This window comes from Caretta caretta, chromosome 22 (genome assembly GCF_965140235.1).
Source record: "Caretta caretta isolate rCarCar2 chromosome 22, rCarCar1.hap1, whole genome shotgun sequence".
Classification (NCBI taxonomy): domain Eukaryota; kingdom Metazoa; phylum Chordata; order Testudines; family Cheloniidae; genus Caretta; species Caretta caretta.
Genome location: NC_134227.1, coordinates 19,448,703 through 19,473,021, shown reverse-complemented (window position 1 = coordinate 19,473,021; position 24,319 = coordinate 19,448,703).

The window sequence follows — 24,319 nt, the reverse complement described above, 5'->3', positions numbered from 1 at the left end:
AAAGTGCTGTGCTTAAAGTGCTGTGTGGCATTTTCCTTCCCTCCTCCACCACCCCTCCTGGGATACCTTGGTAGTCATCTCCCTATTTATGTGATGAATGAATAACGAATGCATGACTGTGAAGCAGCAATGACTTTATTGCCTCTGCAAGCAATGATTAAAGGGAGGAGGGGAGGGTGGTTAGCTTACAGGGAAGTAGAGTGAACCAAGGGGCAGGGGGTTTCATCAAGGAGAAACAAACAGAACTTTCACACCGTAGCCTGGCCAGTCATGAAACTGGTTTTCAAAGCTTCTCTGATGCGTACCGCGCCCTCCTGTGCTCTTCTAACCGCCCTGGTGTCTGGCTGCGCGTAACCAGCAGATAGGCGATTTGCCTCAACCTCCCACCCCGCCATAAACGTCTCCCCCTTACTCTCACAGATATTGTGGAGCACACAGCAAGCAGTAATAACAGTGGGAATATTGGTTTCGCTGAGGTCTAAGCGAGTCAGTAAACTGCGCCAGCGCGCCTTTAAACGTCCAAATGCACATTCTACCACCATTCTGCACTTGCTCAGCCTGTAGTTGAACAGCTCCTGACTACTGTCCAGGCTGCCTGTGTACGGCTTCATGAGCCATGGCATTAAGGGGTAGGCTGGGTCCCCAAGGATACATATAGGCATTTCAACATCCCCAACAGTTATTTTCTGGTCTGGGAATAAAGTCCCTTCCTGCAGCTTTTGAAACAGACCAGAGTTCCTGAAGATGCGAGCATCATGCACCTTTCCCGGCCATCCCACGTTGATGTTGGTGAAACGTCCCTTGTGATCCACCAGAGCTTGCAGCACTATCGAAAAGTACCCCTTGCGGTTTATGTACTCGGCGGCTTGGTGCTCCGGTGCCAAGATAGGGATATGGGTTCCGTCTATAGCCCCACCACAGTTAGGGAATCCCATTGCAGCAAAGCCATCCACTATGACCTGCACATTTCCCAGGGTCACTACCCTTGATATCAGCAGATCTTTGATTGCGTGGGCTACTTGCGTCACAGCAGCCCCCACAGTAGATTTGCCCACTCCAAATTGATTCCCAACTGACCGGTAGCTGTCTGGCGTTGCAAGCTTCCACAGGGCTATCGCCACTCGCTTCTCAACTGTGAGGGCTGCTCTCATCTTGGTATTCATGCGCTTCAGGGCAGGGGAAAGCATCACAAAGTTCCATGAAAGTGCCCCTACGCATGCGAAAGTTTCGCAGCCACTGGGAATCGTCCCAGACCTGCAACACTATGCGGTCCCACCAGTCTGTGCTTGTTTCCCGAGCCCAGAATCGGCGTTCCACAGCATGAACCTGCCCCATTAGCACCATGATGCATGCATTTTCAGGGCCCATGCTTTCAGAGAAATCTGTGTCCATGTCCTGATCACTCACGGGACCGCGCTGACGTCGCCTCCTCGCCCGGTATCGCGTTGCCATGTTCTGGTGCTGCATATACTGCTGGATAATGCGTGTGGTGGTTAATGTGCTCCTAATTGCCAAAGTGAGCTGAGCGGCCTCCATGCTTGCCTTGGTATGGCGTCTGCACAGAAAAAAGGCGCGGAACAATTGTCTGCCGTTGCTCTGACGGAGGGAGGGGCGACTGACGACACAGCTTACAGGGTTGGCTTCAGGGAGCTAAAATCAACAAAGGGTGTGCCTGTACATCAAGGAGTATTTCAGGCAGGACTGCACGGAGGGTTCCAATAAGAAATGGTGCACCTAAGTTATCGTTGTTATTGGAACAAGGAGGTTAGCCTGGCCTCTGATTGATACATGGCTAGATTTACCTCGCTGCACCTTCTCTGTGAGTGACTGCAGTGTGATCTAGACAGGGGAGGAGGCAAATGAGTACAAAACAAATCTGGTCTATTTCTTGTTCTGACCCACTCCATCTATCTTTTACATCTTTGGCTGGCAGCAGACGGTGCAGAAGGACTGCATGCCATCCACATCTCATGGCTGCTCGGCAGAAGATGGTACAGTACGACTGCTAGCCATCTTCATCTCTTGCCTGCCTGGCATAAGATGGTACAATACGACTGCTAGCAATCCTCATCTCTTGCCTGCCTGGCAGAAGATGGTACAGTACGACTGCTAGCAGTCCGTATCGCCTGCCCGCTCACCATAAGACGGTTCAATAGGACTGACTGCAGGACTAAAGAGAATGACCTGGTCAAGTCACTCCAAATTTAGTCCCTGCGCCCATGTCTGCCCAGGCGCTCCCAGCCGACGTGGCCAGGAGCACCTCGGACATGACGAGGACGACTACCAATTGTATTGCACCGTCTGCTGCCAGAAGGCAATGGGTTGCTGCTACTGTGTAGCAAAGCCGTACCGCGTCTGCCAGCACCCAGGAGACATAGGGTGACGGTTACCTGAGCTGGCTCCATGCTTGCCGTGGTATGGCGTCTGCACAGGTAACTCAGGAAAAAAGGCGCGAAATGATTGTCTGCCCTTGCTTTCACGGAGGGAGGGAGGGAACGGGGGCCTGACGACACGTACCCAGAACCACCCGCGACAATGTTTTAGCCCCATCAGAGTGCTCCATTGTGACTGCTCTGGACAGCACTCTCAGATGCCTGATTGTTTGCCATTGCTCTGACGCTGGGAGGGGCGCTTACAGGGTTGGCTTCAGGGAGCTAAAATCAACAAAGGGGGTGGCTTTACATCAAGGAGTATTTCAGGCAGGACTTCACGGAGGGTTCCAATAAGAAATGGTGCACCTAAGTTATTGTCCTTATTGGAACAAGAAGGTTAGCCTGGCCTCTGATTGATACATGGCTAGATTTACCTCGCTGCACCTTCTCTGTAAGTGACTGCAGTGTGATCTAGAAGAATGAGTCCCCTAGACAGGGGAGGGGGGGAAGCAAATGAGTACAAAACAAATCTGGTCTATTTCTTGTTTTGATCCACTCCATCTATCTTTTACATCTTTGGCTGGCAGCAGACGGTGCAGAAGGACTGCATGCCATCCACATCTCATGGCTGCTCGGCAGAAGATGGTACAGTACGACTGCTAGCAGTCCGTATCGCCTGCCCGCTCACCATAAGACGGTTCAATAGGACTGACTGCAGGACTAAAGAGAATGACCTGGTCAAGTCACTCCAAATTTAGTCCCTGCGCCCATGTCTGCCCAGGCGCTCCTGATCGACCTCACAGAGGCGACCAGGAGCACCTCAGACATGACGATGATGGCTACCAGTCGTACTGTACCGTCTGCTGCCACAAGGCAAGGGGTTGCTGCTACTGTGTAGCAAAGCCGTACCGCGTCTGCCAGCACCCAGGAGACATAGAGTGACGGTTACCTGAGCGGGCTCCATGCTTGCCGTGGTATGGCGTCTGCCCAGGTAACTCAGGAAAAAAGGCGCGAAATGATTGTCTGCCCTTGCTTTCACGGGGGGAGGGAGGGAACGGGGGGCTGACGATATGTACCCAGAACCACCCGCGACAATGTTTTAGCCCCATCAGGCATTGAGATCTCAACCCAGAATTCCAATGGGCAGCGGAGACTGCGGGAACTGTGGGATAGCTACCCACAGTGCAACACTCCGGAAGTCGACGCGTGCCTCGGTACTGTGGAAGCGCTCCGCCGAGTTAATGCACTTAATGCACTTAGAGCATTTTCTGTGGGGACACACACACTCGAATTTATAAAACCGATTTCTAAAAAACCGACTTCTATAAATTCGACCTAATTTCGTAGTGTAGACATACCCTAAGTGTATATGTATTAATGTGATGTCAACAGGAGCTTTGTCTAAGTAAGAAGCTCAGGGATAGACCTGCTTTGTGAATGCTCTATCCTGACATAGACAAATGCTCCTGTTTCCCTTTGTCCACAGGAACATTGTCTGTCATCCAGGAATGCCTGACATACCCTCACACCCATTCTGAGCACCCTTAAATAGGCACCTTCCCCTCCCACTGTTAGTAACACATGAGAAAAGATCCTTATGGCAAAATGACTAACCAGTCGTCATGCCATGGGATAAGCACATGCTTTTTGGCAGAGGTCAGTTTCACTTTAGGCACCCACCTGAATGAAGTGACTGGTTGTTCAGTAAAAAGAAAAGGAGGACTTGTGGCACCTTAGAGACAAACAAATTTATTTGAGCATAAGCTTTCATGAGCTACAGCTCCCTTCATCGGATGCATGTAGCTCACGAAAGCTTATGCTCAAATAAATTTGTTAGTCTCTAAGGTGCCACAAGTCCTCCTTTTCTTTTTGCGAATACAGACTAACACAGCTGCTACTCTGAAACCTGGTTGTTCAGTGGCATCTGCCGGGTGCTGTGAGCACTTTTTAAAGTCCTGGCTTTAGTTATGGGTGCAAATTCCTTGTGAATAAAATGGCCATAGATACTAAGGTGAGAGGTGCTATGGAAAACTCCGAGACACACACACATCATTGTTGTCTAACTGTATTTCCTTTTTAGAGTGCAATTAAAAAGAGATCAAGATTTCACTGCTTGGACTGGGCCCAATCCTGTGCTTTTTAAGCCAATGGGATTTTAACAAGGATTTTAGTGGATTGATGATTGGATCTATAGTGCACTGACAGATGCAACAGTTAAATTGCCAACTATGAGTATATCCATGGCACAGTGTGTATATGGTATGGATAATAGAAATCCCATTAAAATGCAGCATTACAAGATAAACTGATGTAATTATGTTTTCTGGTAGCGATGCTGCACTTATTGCAAGATTTTAGTGTTGTTTTGATGCTGGGAATATTTGATATTGCTAAAGAAAGAGACAAGCATAAAGGAATCAGATGACAAAGTGGCAACCTCTCCTGAATATTTAAGTAACAAGACATTAACCTTCCAGCCCCCAGACAACTCATTTGGGTGAGAAATAGCTTTGAGTACTATAAACGATGACCAATATTTACATGTTTAATGGTGGATGGCTAGTGGGATCAGAATCCTTGGATTTCTTTGTAACAACCATTCAAGTAAGGATATTTTTTTTCTTGTTCTTGCATGACAATATATTGTACTTGCCTGAAAATGAAGTTGCTGAGATTCATGATAGGGAGGATTAGATTTCCCTCCTCGTTAATAATCCAGAAGCATCTGCAAAATGGAAACTGATTCTTCTGCACGGCAAACCTCCAGACATTAATTGGAACTTGGATTTTGCTAGTAAAGGAAGCTTTCGTGTCTGAATTTGTGCATGTGTTAACATTTCAGATGTGGTTTCTTTTGACTAATTTGTTTGCCTTTGTGTGTGTTGTCTGATTACAAAACATTCCTCCATAGAAAAAGCATAAATATTTACACATTGGCCTACATCAGAGCTCTCTGTAATAGTGATATTTCACCTTTTACTGTCTGCAAGTAACACTCACCTTGCAATTACTTCAGTGAGTTGCTGGCACTAACATCCAGGAAACAAATCTAGCACACTTAGGTTTGATGTTATAATCATTTGCGTGCTGCTTGCAGACAAAGTACAAGAAAGCTGTAACTATTGCCTATGAGTTATTTAAAGGCTGTACAGGAGCAGCCTTCTGACTGACAAAACCAAGTTCAGATCAGCCAATGAAGCAATTTAAAAAGTGAGTGGTGTGAAATATTCCTCTTCTGTTAGTTTTGGTTCAGTGTATTAAGTGGAAGTGCTGGCTGCTGGAACAAGGAATCTCACCTTTATGAACTCATCACTGGTGAATTTGAACCCCAGCCAAAGTGAATGTGAGCTTCAATTCCTGCTAACCCTGATTACCATATGTTTCAGTTCATGAGCAAAGTGCTTACCCAAGGATAACATGAGTTTTGGTTCCCATCAGACCTTTAAAATGAGTTGCAGTGTATGTTACAAGAGGTGTTTGTAAAGGAAAATTGAAAACTTGCCATGCAGCATATGGATGAAATCCAATGTGAAAAGGGGGTCATTGGGAGAATGCAGAGTTGGAGGGTGGAAATGCACATGGAGGGGGTTTCTCTTTAGCAGGCTGCTCCCTATTGCATGTGCATCAGGAATGGGTCACGGCTAGTTTGGATTCCGTTAGTGGTACCAGTTATATTCACAGCATGCACATGCAGGAGTTAGATAAAAGCATAAATACTATTGTTGGAAGGGCACAATGTAACATGACTTTATTGCTTAGAATTCAGAATAACAACATATGAGAACCCAAAGCCAGAGAGAGAGAAAGCAGGCTGCTCCCTAAGGCAGAGAGGCACAACTGTTGTCTGCCTGCTCGTAGGATCAGAACCATCCCCGCTTATAGTGACAGCTTTCAATTCCAGCCAGTCCTCAGTACACCACAGTACCATGCGGCTGGGGCCTGACTCTGTGGTTCTCCTTGCTTTGCAGGTTGACAGGGCATCTTTATCAGAATAACATTAAAAAAAATCCCCGTTTGTTTTTAAGTGAATTTTGGCTCAGATGAAAAGTGTTGGTTTGACAGCTCTGGAAATGGAAGCTCTCTGTTTATCTCCAAAATAGGGCAGCAGCAGTGCCCCCACTTTCCTCTTCCCTCCCCCTCACCATGGCAAAAGGTGCCTTATCCTTGTAGTACAGAGAGCAGCCTAGGGATGAAAGTGGGGGAGCTCAGTCTGCAGTCCCTTTAGTCTTTGGTTTCTCTATAGAGGTGGCTACCAAGAAGGCCAGTTAATTCCACTCATGGTGGCTGTTTGAGTCAGATGGACCCTTGTCCAGGAGTAACTGGAATGCAATCCACCTGTCCATTTTATGTAGGCATCAGCAATTATGTTTGGATCCCTTCTCTCTCTGGAATGACGGAAACATTTAGTGTGTAGTTATCACACTGATCTTTTTAATCTTAGCTAAAACAGCAAGGAGTCCAGTGGCACCTTAAAGACTCACAGATTTATTATTTAAGGTGCCACCGGACTCCTTGTTGTTTTTGTGGATACAGACTAACACAGCTACGCCCTGATACTTAATCTTAGCTGTTTGTAAGGAGCCTCTTACCTGGGTCTCCACCAGTTCTACCAATTCAGTTGTGTATTCTTCTCTTTTCATACATACGGCTATTACTGGTTTCAGAGTCGCAGCCGTGTTAGTCTGTATCTGCAAAAAGAAAAGGAGGACTTGTGGCACCTTGGAGACTAACGAACTGAAACACTCAGTTTAAGGCAGCACATGAGCCCGGCCAGCATTTCTCACTGCCACACCAATTCTCTCCCTGTTTTGTTGCTGAATTGTATTTGCATGCGAGACTGATGCTTTAGTAAACGTTTGCTGGGATATGCCTCCCTTTGGAGAGTGTAGACAGCTCAAGTGGAGTGAGTTAGCCTGGCTCATACGTCTTGCCCAGTGCTGGGTTTCACTGGGCAGTGGTCTCTGTGAGTTGCACTTCACTCCCAGCGGCACCCAAGGAAAGCCTGTGCTTTGTGTTAAATAATAAATAATAGCAAAAACATATGACATCCTCAAAGCACTTCACAGATATATGCTGAGATCTTCAAAAACCAAATCCATTGAAATATCAGCCTACCTACAAATGGGAGGTGGAACCAAATCCATTGAAATACTGACCTAACTATTACACTATGCTCCTTTGAAATCCCAGCCATTTACCCTCCCCTTGACTCTTTGTAGGTGGGTAGGTAGTCAGCATAACTATCTCAATTTTACAGATGGAGAAACTGAGAGATAGACAGTATGGCCGAAGTAACTGGGCCAAGGACGTACAATGTCAGTAGCAGAGCCAGGACTTGAATTCAGGACTTCCTGACATCCACTCCCCGGCTTAAACTATTGGACACTTTGTCCTCTTGCCATCAGCTGCTTCAGATAGCTGTGTGGAAGCCAGGCTCTGCTGAGCAAACCCCTGCTGGTATATTAGTAGCTCATGCATACCCTAAAAGGTATGATGCTCATTTGATGTGTCAGGATGCGTGTGAGCCCAAGGTGGGGAGTGGCTCTGGGGATCTCTGAAGGCATAGGAACTATTCCTCTCCCCACACACTAATGCTGGAGCTAAACCAGGCTCTTTGTCATCTGTAGCCAATTACTGGCTTAACTCTGTGGGAACTGGCCCAAAACATCTGAAGGGCAGATGTAAAATGTGTACGTGGGGAGAGCAGAACGTGGAATATACTTACTGTAGCAGTGCAGCAAGAAATCATGCAAGCGAGGAGGAAGAGAGAGTTCCCAAAGCCCGAGGCCAAAGCTAAGCTCCTAAATCTGTTGTGAGATGAATAGCCAATTTTCAGGAATGCCGAGCACCCAGCAGCTCCCACTGACTTCAGTATGGAGAAGGTTTCCTGCAAAGCAGAATAAACCTAAAAAGTGAGTGAAGTGGCTATAACGCCTCTCGGAGACAAGGACGACCAGCACATGAGTAGGTGATTGGGGCATTTCAAGCTTCTGCTGTTCCCTGTCTCCTCGTTTCTTTGTTTCCATAGGTGGCGCTCTCTCTAACGGACGTGTTCACTCTCATCCTGTCAGGGAGCTTCCTCTAATGGCTCCATGGATGCTCACCCACGGCAGGGCTCTCTTGCTCCCTGACAAGCTGGCAGATACCATAACTGCACGCAGTACTGAGAAGGAGCTGAATTCCACATTCCTGGATCCATTTGAAGGTGCCTGTATGAACCGACACATTCATTATTCAAATGGTTCGGCTCCCTCCTGAGCTGTGTGCCTGTCCTTGGCGTTCATTGGCTGCCCACTTGCATTTGTCTTCCCTTCTCCCGGGAAAACGCAGAACCACTGCACCAGTGCTGGGCAATCCTAATACATTACTCATGTCCGAGTTTCCCTTCGTGGGCCGCTTGCAGTGCTCCCTAGCATTTCTAGCCTGTCAAATCCCACCTCAGTGACACCTCTGGTAGTAATGTTTCATTAGAACTACACTCTTTGCATGGACAAGGGAGTCCTGCTGTAACCCTCCCACACCAATAGGGCCAGACTGCTGCTCTTTAGTCACACAGTCTGGCTTTTCCCCCATATGGGTAGGGACCTTCCTTCCCAAGTCAGACAGAAACACTGCCTAATCCATTATGGTGCAGTGACAAGGTGGGTGATATCTTTTACTGGACCAACTTCTGCTGGTGAGAGAGATGAGCCTTCGAGCCACACAGATCTCTTCTTCAGGTCTAGTAAAGGTACCCCAAGTTCACAGCTAAATGCAAGGAGGAACAGGTTGTTTAGCATAAGTTGCAACTTGTTAGCACTAAGGGACCATTTGAGGTAGAGTGGCCTGTTTACATGTCTGCAGTCATCGGAGAAAAAGAGGGGGGGTTAGGCCACCTCTACGCTACCACTTATGTCGGCAAAACTTATGTTGTCGAGGGGTGTGAAAAAACACCCCCCTGAGCGGCATACATTTTGCTGGCATAAGTGGTAATGTGCACAGCACTATGCCAGTGGGAGAGCTTCTCCCGTTGACATAGCTACTGCTGCTGGCTGGCAGCGGTTTAATTATGTCAATGGGAGCGCTCTCTCCTGTTGGAACAGAGCGGCTACATGAGAGATCTTACAGCAACTCAGCTTGAAGTGCACTAGTGTAGACATGGCCTTACAGGTCTTAGGAAATGCTGCTCAGGGAGCAATTGCAGACTTCATGAGCTTTTCTTCAGCTAAGTGCCCCCTTACAAATACACTGGGTGGAAATGACCCCAGTTTTGGGAGCCCTGCAATGATACGGATGGGGTTGTTGCTGGTGGAGTCACAGCAAAGACACGATAGTTCTATTCCGTGGGGCCAGCTCTCATCGTCCGCTTGCGAGTCTCACAATGTTTGGAGTTTTTCTTAAATCTCCAACCTCTGGAATCACAAGGGTGCATGAGAAACTCAGCTTTCATTTACAAAACACAAAAAGGTTGCAGAGAAAACCTGAAAATGTGAAACAAGTTGCACCCTAAAGGCTCAAAATCCAAAGGGCAAAGGAAAAGGGCCCAACGTTTATTTTTGTAAAACTATCATGATTATTTTGGGGGCCTCAGTCATGATTTGATTTTTTGAATGCTTGGAGTTGGCAATACTGTATTATAGCACCATTGTTTCCGGGGTAGCATTGGCCAGTTTGTCCTCGCTACTCTTTCCAGGAGAGCATTGCAGTCTGCTACCTGTACCAGTTCTATTGTGTGTGCATCCTTCCTACGAACAAAAGCTGCAGTACCTCTCATGTTGGGGACCATGCTGCTGTTACTGCCATTGTTCCCTTATGGCTCAAAGCAGAGCTCCCTGCAAACCCTGTGCTTTTTCTTCTTTTCTTTAATCTTTTTTTTTCTTTTTGGTTGCAGTCGTTGTTTTTGATAGTCTCTGCTCTCCCGCCTTTTGGCACCCCATGCTGCTGTGTCAAAATAATACATGATCCCCTCACTCTAAAAGTAAAGGAATGCCTGTTGTATGTAGTGGTATATTTCCACATAAAAAGTGGTATTCAGAGCCCAGCAAGAGTTTCAGGGAGGTTGTCAACTAATTTTTCATTAGAGTTCAAATATGGGACAGCCAAGGGACCGCACTGGGGCCTTTCCAGCATGCATCCTGATGAATTAGCGTGAAATATAGAGGCATGTTCATCCTGTAAGGAGGGTTTTTTCCCCCTTCAGTGTTCTGGATGTTTCAACTCCTTATCATTCTGAGTCTCCATCAGCTAGGTCAGTGAATTTCCTGTCTTCTAGATCAGGTTTAAAGCACTCTGCATGTTTCCTTTCCCTACGGGCGAGGGGGCATTATTGAGACAAGGAGTCAGACTGTTTAGAAAAACCTAGAATTGCACAGAACCAGAGACAAGAAGAATTCCTAACTTGGAAATGGCTCAAGGACTAAGAGAGCCTCTTCTTAATATCCATAAACCTCTCCAGTTGAACTCTCAGACACAGCAGAGCCTGTATCGAGGGGGGAGAAATGCAGAACAATTTGAGTAAACACGGACTAGTGGTTTAAGACAAGAGAGGCCTGGGTTTTATTCCTGGCCAATGATCTGTTCTGTGACCTTAGACAAGTCATATTCCCTCTTTGTGCCCCTGGGTTTGTTTTTCAATCTGTCACATGAGGATGATAGGATGTACCTACTTCCCGGGCAGTATTGGGATGCTTGTCATTAGCATTTGTAACGCCCTTGGGGGACCTGGGGTGGAAGGAGCTGGATGAGGGCATAATTCTTTGTTCATCATAGTAGTGCGTAGCGGTCCTAGCTGAGAGCAGGTCCAACTCCTTGCTAGGTGCTGCACATAGAAAGTGGCAGACAGGCAGCCCTTGCCCTGAAGAGTTTGCAGTGTAAATAGATTATCTAGACAAAGAAAAGAGCACTCCCCCACATTTAATAGATGGAGAACCGAGGCCCAGGGAAATTAAGTGACTTGCCAAAGGTCAAACAGGGAGTCTGTGGCAGAGATGGGGAATGGAACCATCATCACCTGACAGAACAAATTGAATGACTTGATCTTAGCGTGAAGGCGAGTGAGACACCGCTCCTCTTTGTACGAGGCTGCCCCTATTCCCCCCCGCCCCGTTTCAAGAGGCTTTCACGGCAATGCACACGCACATGACAGGCTTGTCAAAGCCTCTCTTTGGAGCCAGACATCTGGAGCTGCTATCGGGAAAGCGTCAGCTTGTATGAAAGTGTCTCTGTCTCTCAGCGCAGGGCCGTTGTCACTGACAGGGGATCAGAGGCAGCCAGCTGCCTTGTAAAGCGATGCAGCCACGGCAGCGAGGAGGCCTGGATGTTTTTTTTTTTAAACTAAACATTGACAAATAGGAGGAGGAAGTAGCATGAATCGTCCATTTGGAGCAACAGAAATGACAGCATATGAGTAAAGTAACGCAGCCTGGCATTGGCATCTGGTGAGCTGTTCCAGCAGGTCATCACTGTATCTGCGGATATGCTGTCAGTACAGCCTACCCTCCTGTCCAGTCCTGGGGTGGAGGGTCATTCCCTGCTCTGGCCTGGGGCTCAGTTCCTCATTGCCATGCCAAACCCTAGCTTCTGAACTGTGGCTACCGCAGGGATTAGTCCCTCTGCCAAAATCCTCTGGCATGTGGTCCTGCCTGAGGCAGAGCCCAAATGCCATTCCAAGATCTGTAACAGCTGCCAGGTGGTGAGATGTCTGGGAGTTTTACAGCGGTGAGAGGGAGGCTGTTGGAGAGTTTAGGCTCCAAACATGTCTGAATGTTGTTAGAATGTGTACATCACCTCAGGGAAACAAAAACCCCAACAGTTTGTCCCGGAGTAAACAAAAAGTATTAGCAACACTCACAGGGTTTATGTAGGACCTACCAAAATGTGCATCCCTTTAATGCTTCATCAGTTAATTACTTCTCAGACAGTATTGCTGGGGCTGTGGATGCAGGTGTGTGTACTAAGAAACTGAGAGGATCCTTGTTGGTATCCACCTTCATGAGAAATACATATGGGAAGGTGGGATGGGCAGGCCACCCCACACAAGGCCTGGAAGGGTTAACATGGCTAAATGGGCCAATTAACCACCCAGGCTACACCTGGGAAAGGAGACAGGGAGCAGGGATTTAATTAGAAGAGGTTCAGCTGGGCAGGAACAGGGGGGGTCTGTATAAGCCAGGAAGCCAAGGGGGTTGGAGGGAAGGGGTTTTCAGTCACTTCCTGGGAGAAAGGAGGTGCATCTGGGGCTAGTGGCAAGTAGCCTATGACTACTCCCTCGGCTGACAAATCCAGAGAAGGGGGAGAGTCAGAGAGGTAGGCAAGGCTCAGAGGAAAAGCAGCAAGGCATGGGGTACGTCAAAACTTGGCTGCTAATGATAGGGCCCCTGAGCCCCGGACCCAGAGTAGCGGGTGAGCCAACGGTCCCTTTACCAGCTGTTGAAGAAGTGGTACCAGTGGGGCAGTGAGTAGAAAGACTGCCTGAGTCCATTAGTCAAGAAGAACATTGATACCCCAGAAGGGGGGAACACATATGGTGACCCAACCGGAGGGCCTGAGTCATCAAGAGGAGGCTGTGGTTCCTGGAGTGAGAGGAGTCCACAGGGCGAGAGGAAAACAGGAGAGAGACCACAGTGCCTGGCCAGAGCTAATCCCCAGGGCAGCTAAAAGGAGGTGCTACCAGCAACGAGCAAACCCTGTGACCAAAGGGGAGAAAAATCAACAGGCAAAGTTGAGAGATGCGAGACGCTGATCTTGTGTCAATGACCCATTTTTTAATTATACTAAATAAATAAGGTAGAGAGTGGGACTGATCCCCTGAGTCCTCTGTGCATGGGACTCACCTCTGTAGATGGGAAAGCTGCAGAGCTGAGCCCTGAATTATTTTGTCTGATGATGTGGGAAAATCGAACCTCGACTTGCTACCTTTTGACTGGCACAAAGAGTTGTTGGAGTGAGCTGCAACCTGCTTGAGAGGAGCTGATCTAGGAGTCCAGTATTTTTTAGGCAGATGGCCCTTTTGTATCCTGGGCTGAGAAGTTGTCTCTCACTCTGTCCTTAGTCTCTCCCACTCTGAATACAGACACATTAACAACCAAGTTGATATTTCAGTGCTAAGGTGTCCCAAAGGACTCAGAATAAGGCAAAATAACTTGGATCATCCTGACCAGACGGGGCAGAAGCCATTTCTTTTTCTGCCCTGTACCGTATGGTCCATGCTGATTCCCTGAGCAAATATATATAGTAATCATTGCTTAGTAAATGAAGCATGCATTACAGGGACTGCGCGACACCTCTCCAAAGCCCGTTGTAATAGGAATGCATGTTGAACACATATAAATGAGTAACACCAGGTTAGGAATCAAGCTGGTACAAGTTGTTGTGCTCCAATAAAATATAGCGATTTGTGTCTAGCGTGTTTGGTGGTACTCAGCCTAGCTCCACACGGACCCGTGTGTCCAGAGAAACCACTGCCTCTGATGCTGATTTGCCCACTTTGTTAGTAATCTCAGCAAAGAGGTCACGGGGACTGATCACCCTGCCCACCTTATGACCCTCCAGGGCAGAGATGAAGCCTGGTGTTTGGGGACAGGGTGAAGATATCTCACCTCACTGCTGCCTGGGCTGTGATTCTCTGTCATATCAGCCCCCGCTCTATCCCCCGCCCCCTCTGCTCTTCCAGAGCATGGAAAAGCAACAGCAGCTAAACGCACATGAACAGTCAAACCAGCCCCACACCAGGCTGGGATAGGCAGCAATTCCACAGCTTGGTCTTTGGAGCAGTAAGGTCAGATGGAGATTGCTCTGATATCAGGTAACTCTGCTTCACTCGTTACCTGGAAGTGTCTTTGGAAGAAAAATTAAACATTGAGATGGCTTGTTACTCAGAGGAAAATAATAGAGTGGATGACACTGCTCTAACTAGACACAGTAGGGCCCTTTACCCAGTGGCATCTGGGAATTACGGTCATGGCAACCAAACAGCTCTCAGAATGTAACGGGGGGTGGGGGGTGTCATTTACCTACACAGTGAAGTGCCCGTGTCTCTCGGTGGCTTGTGCAATTAGAAATCTTCCGTAATCCAGCTTCTAGCGTAGATTCATGAAGCGAATGCAGCTACACAAGTCATTTGCAGCCCTATATCTCTTTATATATGCTGCACACATGCTATAGGCAGACAAAGTGGACCCCACGCTGCATTCATTTATCTCTATAATATAAATCGAGAGCAGGAGGGGACTCTGGGCTGATGTCTTATTGTGGTTTCTTTAGTTATTTTGTGGCATGCCCTATTGTTTCTAAGATGAACAAATAAAATCTCACAGCATGAGGTTTCTGGATGGGGGGCAGTGAATGCGGAGCTTTCCTCCCAAATATTCCCTTGTATATTATTGGGAATGGTTGTTATTTCTCCTGCTGTCTATTCTGTGCTGAAAATATGTGCTGGAGCAGGATTCCCCACAGGGGAAAGTGCATGTGATCTCCACAAATAATTGCCTTTTAATATATGAACTATGCATGTGGATTATATGAAGGGGAATCTCTTCATATTAGTTTATACATAAAATTAGCATATGATCTAATTTTTCAATGTGTGACATTGATGCCGTTCACATAGCGTTCATACACAAACATAGATTGTTCCTCATGGACAAATAGGTGGAGGGTAGCAAGTATTGGGTTGGAATTGCTGCAATGGCCCACTGACAGGGCTCTGGAGTGGGACCTGGGAGACCTGCATTCTATTTCTAGCTCTGCTATGTGACATTGGCTAAGTCACTTGCCTTCTTCCCCCTCTCTTATCCTTTATTTGTTTAGACTGTAAGCCTTTTGGGACAGGGACTCTCTTTTTATTTGTAGGTTCAGTAGTACCTAGCACAATGGGGCCCTAATCTCAGCTGAGGCCTCGATGGGCTATTGTAATGCAAATAATACCGTGTTGAGCTTGCATTTCTTATGGGGTTTCATAAGCTCTTTCCCATGAGTAAGTGAGTGATGAGACTTCATTTTGAGGCCCAGGATTTATTTGTACTGGAAAATCCTATTCCGAGACCCCGTCATTTGTCTCTTGGCTGTAACATTGCCATAGCGTCCCATCTCAGGGGTGTACTATCTCTGTATTGCGGTGGTTTGAATTGTTCACTAATTATATTAGGAAATGCTCTTCACCTCAAATGTCAGGTGTGGGATCTTTTGAATGTCCCCCAGTCCAGGAATGTCACAAATCACTGCTCAGGGGTCTTTTCTCCCCTTTAATATGTGCATAAACTCCCATTGGGTGAGGAGATCAACAGCAGACTAGATCACAGGGTGGGTTGAACCTACAGTTCTGCAACATCCCACTGTAGAGCCTTAATGATGCTACTCTGTGAAGTGTTTGGCAGTGGACATGTGTGAAGAGACGGCTCGGTTACTGCTCACAGTATCCCCGTCACTTTGTAAAGACTTCCATGGAGTTTAGCAACACCACTCCCAGTGTCCATGGGGCTAGCTTCTGCCTTTAGGCCCAGCTCTGGGGTGGCAAATAAGCTGCACTATCCCAGCCTCCAGTGCACCCATAAGTCGCAATTCTTCCCTTTGCTCTGGTGGGCAATAATTTGCTCTTGGCCATACCACCACCTTCCATGCTGGCTCAACTGCGCAGCCCATTGAGTAGCACGGAAGGGGCGAAGATTCCACCCACCTTTCACCCAGTCCCTGCCCACCTGCTCTAGGCTGGGGAGAACGCAGATGCTGCTGAGGGGGATTTATTATTCTCTGAAGCAGGCATGTAGTCCACCTTACAATCTTGCCCTGTCACTAGGGTGACCAGATGTCCCGATTTTATAGGGACAGTCCCAATTTTTTTTCCCCTTATATAGGCACCTATTACCCCCCAGCCCCGTCCTGATTTTTCACACTTGCTATCTGGTCACCTACCTGTCACTGCAGTTGTGGGGCTAACTCACATGCCACTCTTTGGAACTGTCACATGGTTCTTGTCATTCAGCTGATGAGAGATTTTTCAAGTGGAATAAAATCTGCCGAGTTAGTAAGCGTGAGCGGTCCTGCTGGGATGGTCTCTGCCTGGCTGGTGCAATGTGTTGCATTAAAGCAATCAAACAGCAGAATCTTGATTGCTCCAAAAAGGGATGAAATGAACAACAGTCCCATCAGCAATGCAATCTGGCATTGGAGAAAGGCAGGGGGAGGGAGCGGTAAATACCAGAGGAATGTAGTATGATATTTAGTATTGATTGCCTGAGCAATTGCTACTAGCTACAGTGGCAAAATCTAGTTGAGAGGCACTGACTGGCAGCCGAGAGGCGCTGACTGGCAGCCCCCTGGCTCCTGGGGTTTGTTGCTAGGCTCTTACGTAGGGCAAGGCAAAAGGAATCTATCAAGGAGAAATTAAGGTATAACAATATTACAGGGGAATAAATCCATCAGAAGCGCAGTTTAAAAGCCACTGGCACCAGAGTTCGGGAGCCTGAGAACAGTGAGCTGTGTAAGGCATCAGAAATGAGCCTGGCTTTTTACAAGCTTGAGTTGAAACTCAGATACCCCCCATGGGAACATGTGTTGCTTCTAGGTCACTGGGCCAAGAAACTTGCCATGATTTTAAAGATTAAATACACACCATTCTTCCATATAGTGCCTGGGGGGATGGGGAATCACCTTCTCCCACCCCACCAATAAAATGGGAAGTTAAGGTGCTGATGTTATACTGGAGATTTTCAAAGCTCTACTGTTGGTTAACATAGGCTTGGTCCCTCTGAAGTTTTTGGGAGGCTTTCCGTTGTCCTCAGTGGGCTCCTGGCCCCCAAAACTGTCTTCATCATTGGGGGAGGGAGAAAATGGATTCTGACCCTGTCACAGTTCATTGCTTGGTCCATTTCAGGGCAGCACCACTGTGCACAGCCCCTTCCTCTGAATGGTGTGTTTCAACTGAATGGTTGTACTTCTCTAGTCACAATCGAACCCATAATAATTAACTATTTGAAAGATTTCAGCTGGCTCCATTCTCGGTGTTTTAAAACCTAAAATAAGGCAGCTTGGAAAATGTTTGATTGGCCATGACATTGTGTAGGTAATGGGGACCCAAGTATTTCATTGCCATTCATTTCCTTCACCCCCATCATCATCATCAAACACTCACAGTCCACTGAGGACTGTTCTTTCTCACCGGCCCTCACTTTATTACTGGTCCTTACTAACAGTAGATGACTTTTCTGTCCATGATGGCTGACGGGGGGAAGCCCTTGTCCTCTTCACGCTCTGCTGCACTCTCACCCACCTGCTTCAGTGGCTGCCCTTCCCCACCTATGCTGTGATTCAAGCCATGGTGCATAGTGCAGGCAGGGAAATACAGTGACCTTTATGTCCATTTGCTCCCCAGCATGTAGACATAAGGCAAACATTGTCCTTACCTTATGTTCAATGTGTTTTACTTGCCTATGTCCTAATACTTTCTATCTGTGTTTTTAATTGGTGCAATTGTCTCTACAGACGTATGAGAAACGTACACTCCAAAGAATCTTCTTTAAAAAATGACTGGCCAAAAGAGACGATATTTTTCTAATGCCTTCTAACTCTCATAGGCCTCCTGTGATGCATCATATAAAGCGACCTGCATAAAACAATATTGCTGTGCATTTAAGACCTGAGTGAATTCAGATCATGCCCGTCCGTGGTGCTATGCAAGTAATAAATAATAATAATCATTTGCAACTATTTCCCAATGTAATTTAGCTTTTAAAGAAGAGCTGAGAGTAACCTTCCTTCTCTCTAAAGTGGCTGTAATGCAGGCCCCAGTGGGGCGGGTAGATATTTAATTGTGGCACTAAGTAATTTATCTGATGGAGAACTTTTGGAGCTGAAGCTGAAACTAGCAAGTGGACCATATTAGCAGTGGGGATATCAAACTGTCACAGGACCTTTCCCGACATTCAACTGTTGTGAAGGTATTTGCAAAACTGAAAAGTGACTCTCTGCCTTTCGGGGCTAAGCATCGCTGCCATCTTTTTTAGGCCACTGAAATTTGTGTGAGAGTTTTAACCTCAAGGTACCAGTAGTGGTAGTGGATTCAATGACACTCTGCATATTTAAATCTAACTAGGGCATGAAGAGACCCTGAGAGCTCTGTTTTTCTATCAGATGCAATGACAGCCATGCCTAAAATGAATTCCATGTTGCCAGCGACTCCGTGTCTACAGGGAATGATCCCCTAAGTTGCTTTGTTGCAGAGATGCAGCATCTTTAACCCATGTCACATGGCAGTCTTTAAAATTGTGGTCCATGTTAATACTCCAACATTCTGCTTTGTTTAAAATCATAATGCAAGATCAGTGGGGCATTTGCTGGATATACCTCAGACAGAGAAGGGAAAGATCCACCTCACCCCCACTCTCCAAATGTTCTTTTTTTGGATTCAGCTTTTATTTGTGGTATAACTTTTATTTGTGGTATATATGTGGTGTGACTTCAGTATTGCCATCCTCAAGCATTTAACCATCAAGAGTTGGGCCTCATAAAATCATGAGATTTAAAAAAAAATTATAGATTTGAGGCTCATTTTATTTGTTTTCTGGTTTCCGAGCTTTTAGGGTGCTCTGGGGCACATTTTAAAGTTTTTCCCTACAACCATGAGGGCTAGAAACTTACATTTAAAAAAAAATCCAAGCTGAGATTCTTGTGAAATCATGTGAATCCAGGAGCTGGGGCTTTGAGAAAAATTCAAATATCTTGAGACTGGATAAAATGACGAGAGTTAGCAACACTGAGATGTCACCATTATTTTCAGCCACACTGACTATGCTCTAGCACTGGATTGAGCCCGTTGTTCATTTCTCTGTGCAAGGGGTGCCATGTTGCAGCACCCCTACAGGAAAGGCCCAAATCCTGGGAGGTGTCATAATGCCTCCCTTGCTCCCGTCTTGCTCTCGGAGTCGGGTAATGATGTGCTACAGCGCTTTACAAGGCGCAGCATGCTCCGTGCGCCATCATGCAGGTGCAGCTCTGCTGGCTTGTAAGATGGAAAATTGATCCAAGACTCTGGTCACTCCCTATCCACACGCTTGGGAAGGTCAGACCAGGATGCATAGTCCCTGCTCCCTCCCCCACCGCACAAGATGTGAGGATGCCAGGTAAAGTGATGTAATTCTTGCTGCCCCTTATCTCCCTGTGTGAGAACATTAGGTTCAGGACAAGTCTGGCCTTAAAAATTGGATATTAATGACCCGAACGTTACGCAGGAATGTGGTATTTTGCATGTGCTGGAGTGGAGATGAACCTGCAGTACTGCCAAGTGACTGGAACATGTACAGTGCAAGGAAATGAACTGCAAACTTTTAATCACAATGTGTGAGACCAGAGGATCGTTTTAACTAGGTCAGCTTGCTTCATAGATGAAGGCCTGGAGAGCAGCTCCAGTGACCTCAAGCCAGTCTCTCCTGGGGGTAACACTGAATATACCCATAGTCTGAATCCTCGACACAAACACATCAAGCCTTGAAAACACTGGCTAGGAAGATACACGGTGGGACACTTTACTGAGGATTTCAAAGGCTGCAATTAGGATACAGTTATGGATGTGAAAAGGGATGTTATGTTAAGTCCAAGTGACATATCTAATGCACTCTACTGAGAGCAGGAGAAGTAACCCATTGGGGCAATGTCAGATCTGCAGTGCTGCACCTTGGAGGATATTGGCTGGACGAATACTCTTCCAACCAGACAGCAGTGTCTAGTTGGGGTCCTACCTATATAACATGCTGATTTCCAATAGCTGTTGAGGGAATGCCCACCCCTCTTCCAAACTGTCGAGGGAGCAGAGAATGGTACGTAGACAACAGTACATATGGGCCCAGCATTCACAGAGAAGCAGGCTTCTGTGAGTGCTATGCACCCAGCACCTGGCTGGTTTCTCTGCACTGTGCTGGTGAATGATAGAAATGTAAGGCTGGAAGGGACCTCAAGAGGTCTTGTAAACCATCCCCCTCCTCTGAGGCAGGACCAGGTAGAACTTAGGGTTTCATTCAGTTCCCATTAAAATCCCATTAAAATGTCAATGGGAGCAGATTAGGCTATTGGTTCAAATCTTTCCCCCATGCTCATATTAGGCCTGCCTCAGCTATTGGAAAGAATGGGGTGGAAGCAGTTCATTTTTCAGGTGGAAAAAAAAAAAAAACCCCACCACACATAGTGAATTGGGGCGTACAATAGTTCCGCTGATATGTGCTGCATTTAACAATGAACCTGGCAAAGATGTGCCACGGTTTGGGAGGAGGCGGAGATTCATAATTAAAACCAGGCTGAGAGTGAAAAGGGAAAGGTTGGGAGAACACAGAGATTTCTGCAGAAGCACCCGGGGAAGCAAAAGCCTATACTACCTTCACACAATGGATGTTGCCAGGCATTTAAGTGTTTTGAAACATGAGAACACACTGTAAATGAGGAAGGCAGGTCTCCACTGAGGAGATGCTGTGTGGTACTTGCAAAACTCTGTGATCCGGGAAGTTCCAGACCCATGTCAGAGGTGGTGTAAACTGGCTTTGGTGCTGCTCCTGTTCTAACTGCCCATATAGCGGTATATTCCCCTTGCACCATAAAACAGGGTATTCTCCATGCTTCTCTCGGCTGGAACTGCAGCAGAGTTACATTGGTGGAAAACTGGAGTCATGGAGTGGTTAATCGGACTCGCAATGTTTTTCATGGCTCTCCACTGAAATGCTGGCTCCCTGGTTCAGGGTCCCAACTCATAATGAAAGTTCTCTGCCAGCTTCAAACCAGTTAGTATTCCATGGGTTATTTCTGGCCTTCATAAGTTTTAGCTATGACCTGGCTGGTAGGAAACTTACCTGCAATTCACAAGTTCTGTGGCTGCTGTCTGCTTTCCTGTTCCACCAAAATACCTGTCTAGCCAAACAGCAAATGAGCACTGAGATGGCTGAATGTGCTGTGTGCTACTCTCCTGCGATCTACCGCTGCTGGTAAACAGAGACACTTCCCAGATAAGAGATGGCTGGATTAGACTAACCAATGGCTTGATCCAGAAAGGCAATATGTGATTCTTCAAATGCTGGGTGAAAACGCCCATTATGCTGCCGGACTAATTGAAAGGAGGGGATTTCCTTCCTGACTCCTGCAGTGGTCAGCTGATTTTCCAGCCTTATGATTTCTATGGGATAGAAGTGAATGAGCGGAAGGGATAGCTCAGTGATTTAAGCATTGGCCTGTTAAACCCAGGGTTGTGAGTTCAATCCTTGAGGGGGCCACTTAGGCATGTGGGGGGAAAAAATGGGGGATTGGTCCTGATTTGAGCAGGGGGTTAGACTAGATGACTTCCTGAGGTCCCTTCTCACCCTGATATTCTATGAGATGAGTGTACATAAGGCAGGTACCTCTTCCATCCCCAGCAGAGCAATCCTACAGTGCTTTCCTTCTGGTGCCTGACAATTGCCAGCCAAGACTGGATTAGTGTCTCTTTCTCTTTTCACAAGCACATCACACTCTTCCTCATGTGCAGCACCTAAGAACTGAGGCGAATAGCAATGAGATTGTAATGCAGACTGGTGCCTGGCTTCACTGCTGCTACATAGAAAAAGCAAGGGTTGGGAGGTTTCCTTCTCGCGCTCTTTCTTTGTCTTTATCTCTTTTCCTTTCTTGTTCTTACAAGGAAAAAGCCCCGATCAGTGTTAGGCTGTAGGAATTAATCTGAGAATGAGAATAAGTGTATTTGAAATTCAGGTCCCTTCTTTACCTACCTGCTAAGCCCTAAATTGAGGACGATGTGCCCCCTGAAATGTTGCTGTTTCTAGTATGGTAACATCATAGTTGCCCCAATCGTCGTTCAAGGTTCCACCATGTGAGGCGCAGCACAGAGAAGCAACAGAGAAGACAGACCCCAAGAGCTTGCAGTGTAGGCATCAGACAGGATGACAAGACAGACTGCTGGAGGTAGGCTTTGGAGGGGATGAGGTAACAATAAAACAAAAAGGGCTTAGCAGAAACACAAGAAATTTCAGCTCACCTTATTATCTAATCAGTGCTGGACAGCAGGGATTTGCAGGCAGCACAGCAGAGGCAGGTTGGAAGGAGTTAATGACATCTTAGTCAACTAAAACCATGCCAGACACATGGTTAATTGCTTTACTTTTTGTGGCTGTAGGAGGCAGGGAGGTGATGCACCCTATAATACATACGTAATACTTCTTATCAATATATTTCAGAGCACACTTACAAAGGAGGTCAGTCTCATTATCCCTATTTTACAGGTTAGGGAAACTGAGGCACAGAGAGAAGTGACTTGCCCCAGGTCAGCCACCAGACCAGTGCTAGGAATAGAACCCAGCTCGCCTAAGCCTTACTCCAGTGATCTATCCACTAGACAACATCACATTTCTCTAAGGCCTGCTTAGGCAGGGGGCAGAACAGCAGTATGGAATTCATCACGTTTCTAGAAAGTGATGTTCCATGTCTAACATGGGCATGGCACTGAGAAAGAAAGAGCTCATCAGAGACATACAAGGACAACTCAAACAAAAGGGCAACAGATTAGCATTTTGCCTAATGTGTGTCATCGTGGTTCTTAACAAGAGGTGGATGCAATTTAATTGCTGTACGTTACGGTTGCAATTATAAATCTTCATGTTTTATTGCCTAAACACAGTCAACAGTCTTAAGAAAGAGCCTGATACAGGAGGGTAGTGGTGACAATAGCAGGGGAGGTTTAACTAGGGATGGCAGCTTTGATCAGTATCCCTTCCTTTTCAGAACAAATCTACCTACTTACGAGGTAGATTCACTGTAGCAGCTGAGCATCTCCCAAATATTTATGGACTCATCCTTATAATACTCATAGACTTTAAGGTCAGAAGGAACCATCGTGATCATCTAGTCTGACATCCTGGAAGAAACAGAAGCATTAGCCCCATTTTGTAGATGGGGGAACTGAGATGCACAAGGATTCAGAGACTTGGCCAAGGTCGCATACGGAGTCTAAGGCAGAGGTGGGAATTGGACTCAGAGTCCGGTGTCCCAAACCAGAGCTTTTAAACTGTTCTTCCTCCCAACAGCGGCAATCAGGTTCTGTAGTTTGTTTTCTGGGGCATATGGGACTCATCTCATTGTAACCCAAGACAAAGTTTAGGGTTAGATCCTCAGCTGGTGTAAACTCCAGTGAAACTGATGGAGCAGTGCTGATTCACACCAGCAAAAGAGCTGGCCCTTTGTATGACCCTTTTATGCCTGACGGTTGACTTTCATGTTCAACCTGAGAATCACTCTTAAGTGTCACTAATATTTTAAATGTCCATGCTGGGTCAGACCAATGGTCCATCTGTTCCAGTGTCTTGTCTTCCAACAGTGGCCAATGCCAGATGCATCAGAGGGAATGAATGGATCAGGGAAATTATAGGAAACAAAGGGTTGGAATAAATGGTCAGTTTTCACAGTGGAGAGAGGTAAACAGCAGTGTCCCCTAAGGAGCTGTACTGGGACCAGTACTGTTCAACCTATTCGTAAATTATTTGGAAAGAGGGGTAAACACTGAGGTGGCAAAATGTGCAGAAGATATAAAATTACTAAAGATAGTTAATTCCAAAATGGACTGCAAAAAGTTTCAAAGAGATCTCACAAAACTGGGTGACTGGGCAATAAAATGGCAGGTGAAATTTGGTATTGATAAATACAAAGTAATGCACACTGGAAAATAGAATCCAAGCATACATACAAAATGATGGTATCTAAATTAGCTGTTACAAGTCAAGAAATAGATCTTGGAGTCATTGTGGATAGTTCTCTGAAAACATCTTCTCAATGTGCAACAGTCAGTCAAAAAAGCTAACAGGATATTAGGAGCCATTAGGAAAGGTGTTGATAGTAAAACAGAAAATATCATAATACCATTATATAAATCCACATCACACCTTGAGTCCTGTATGCAGCTCTGGTCACCCCATTTAAAAAAAATTTAGGGATAGGGAACAGCTTCTATGTGA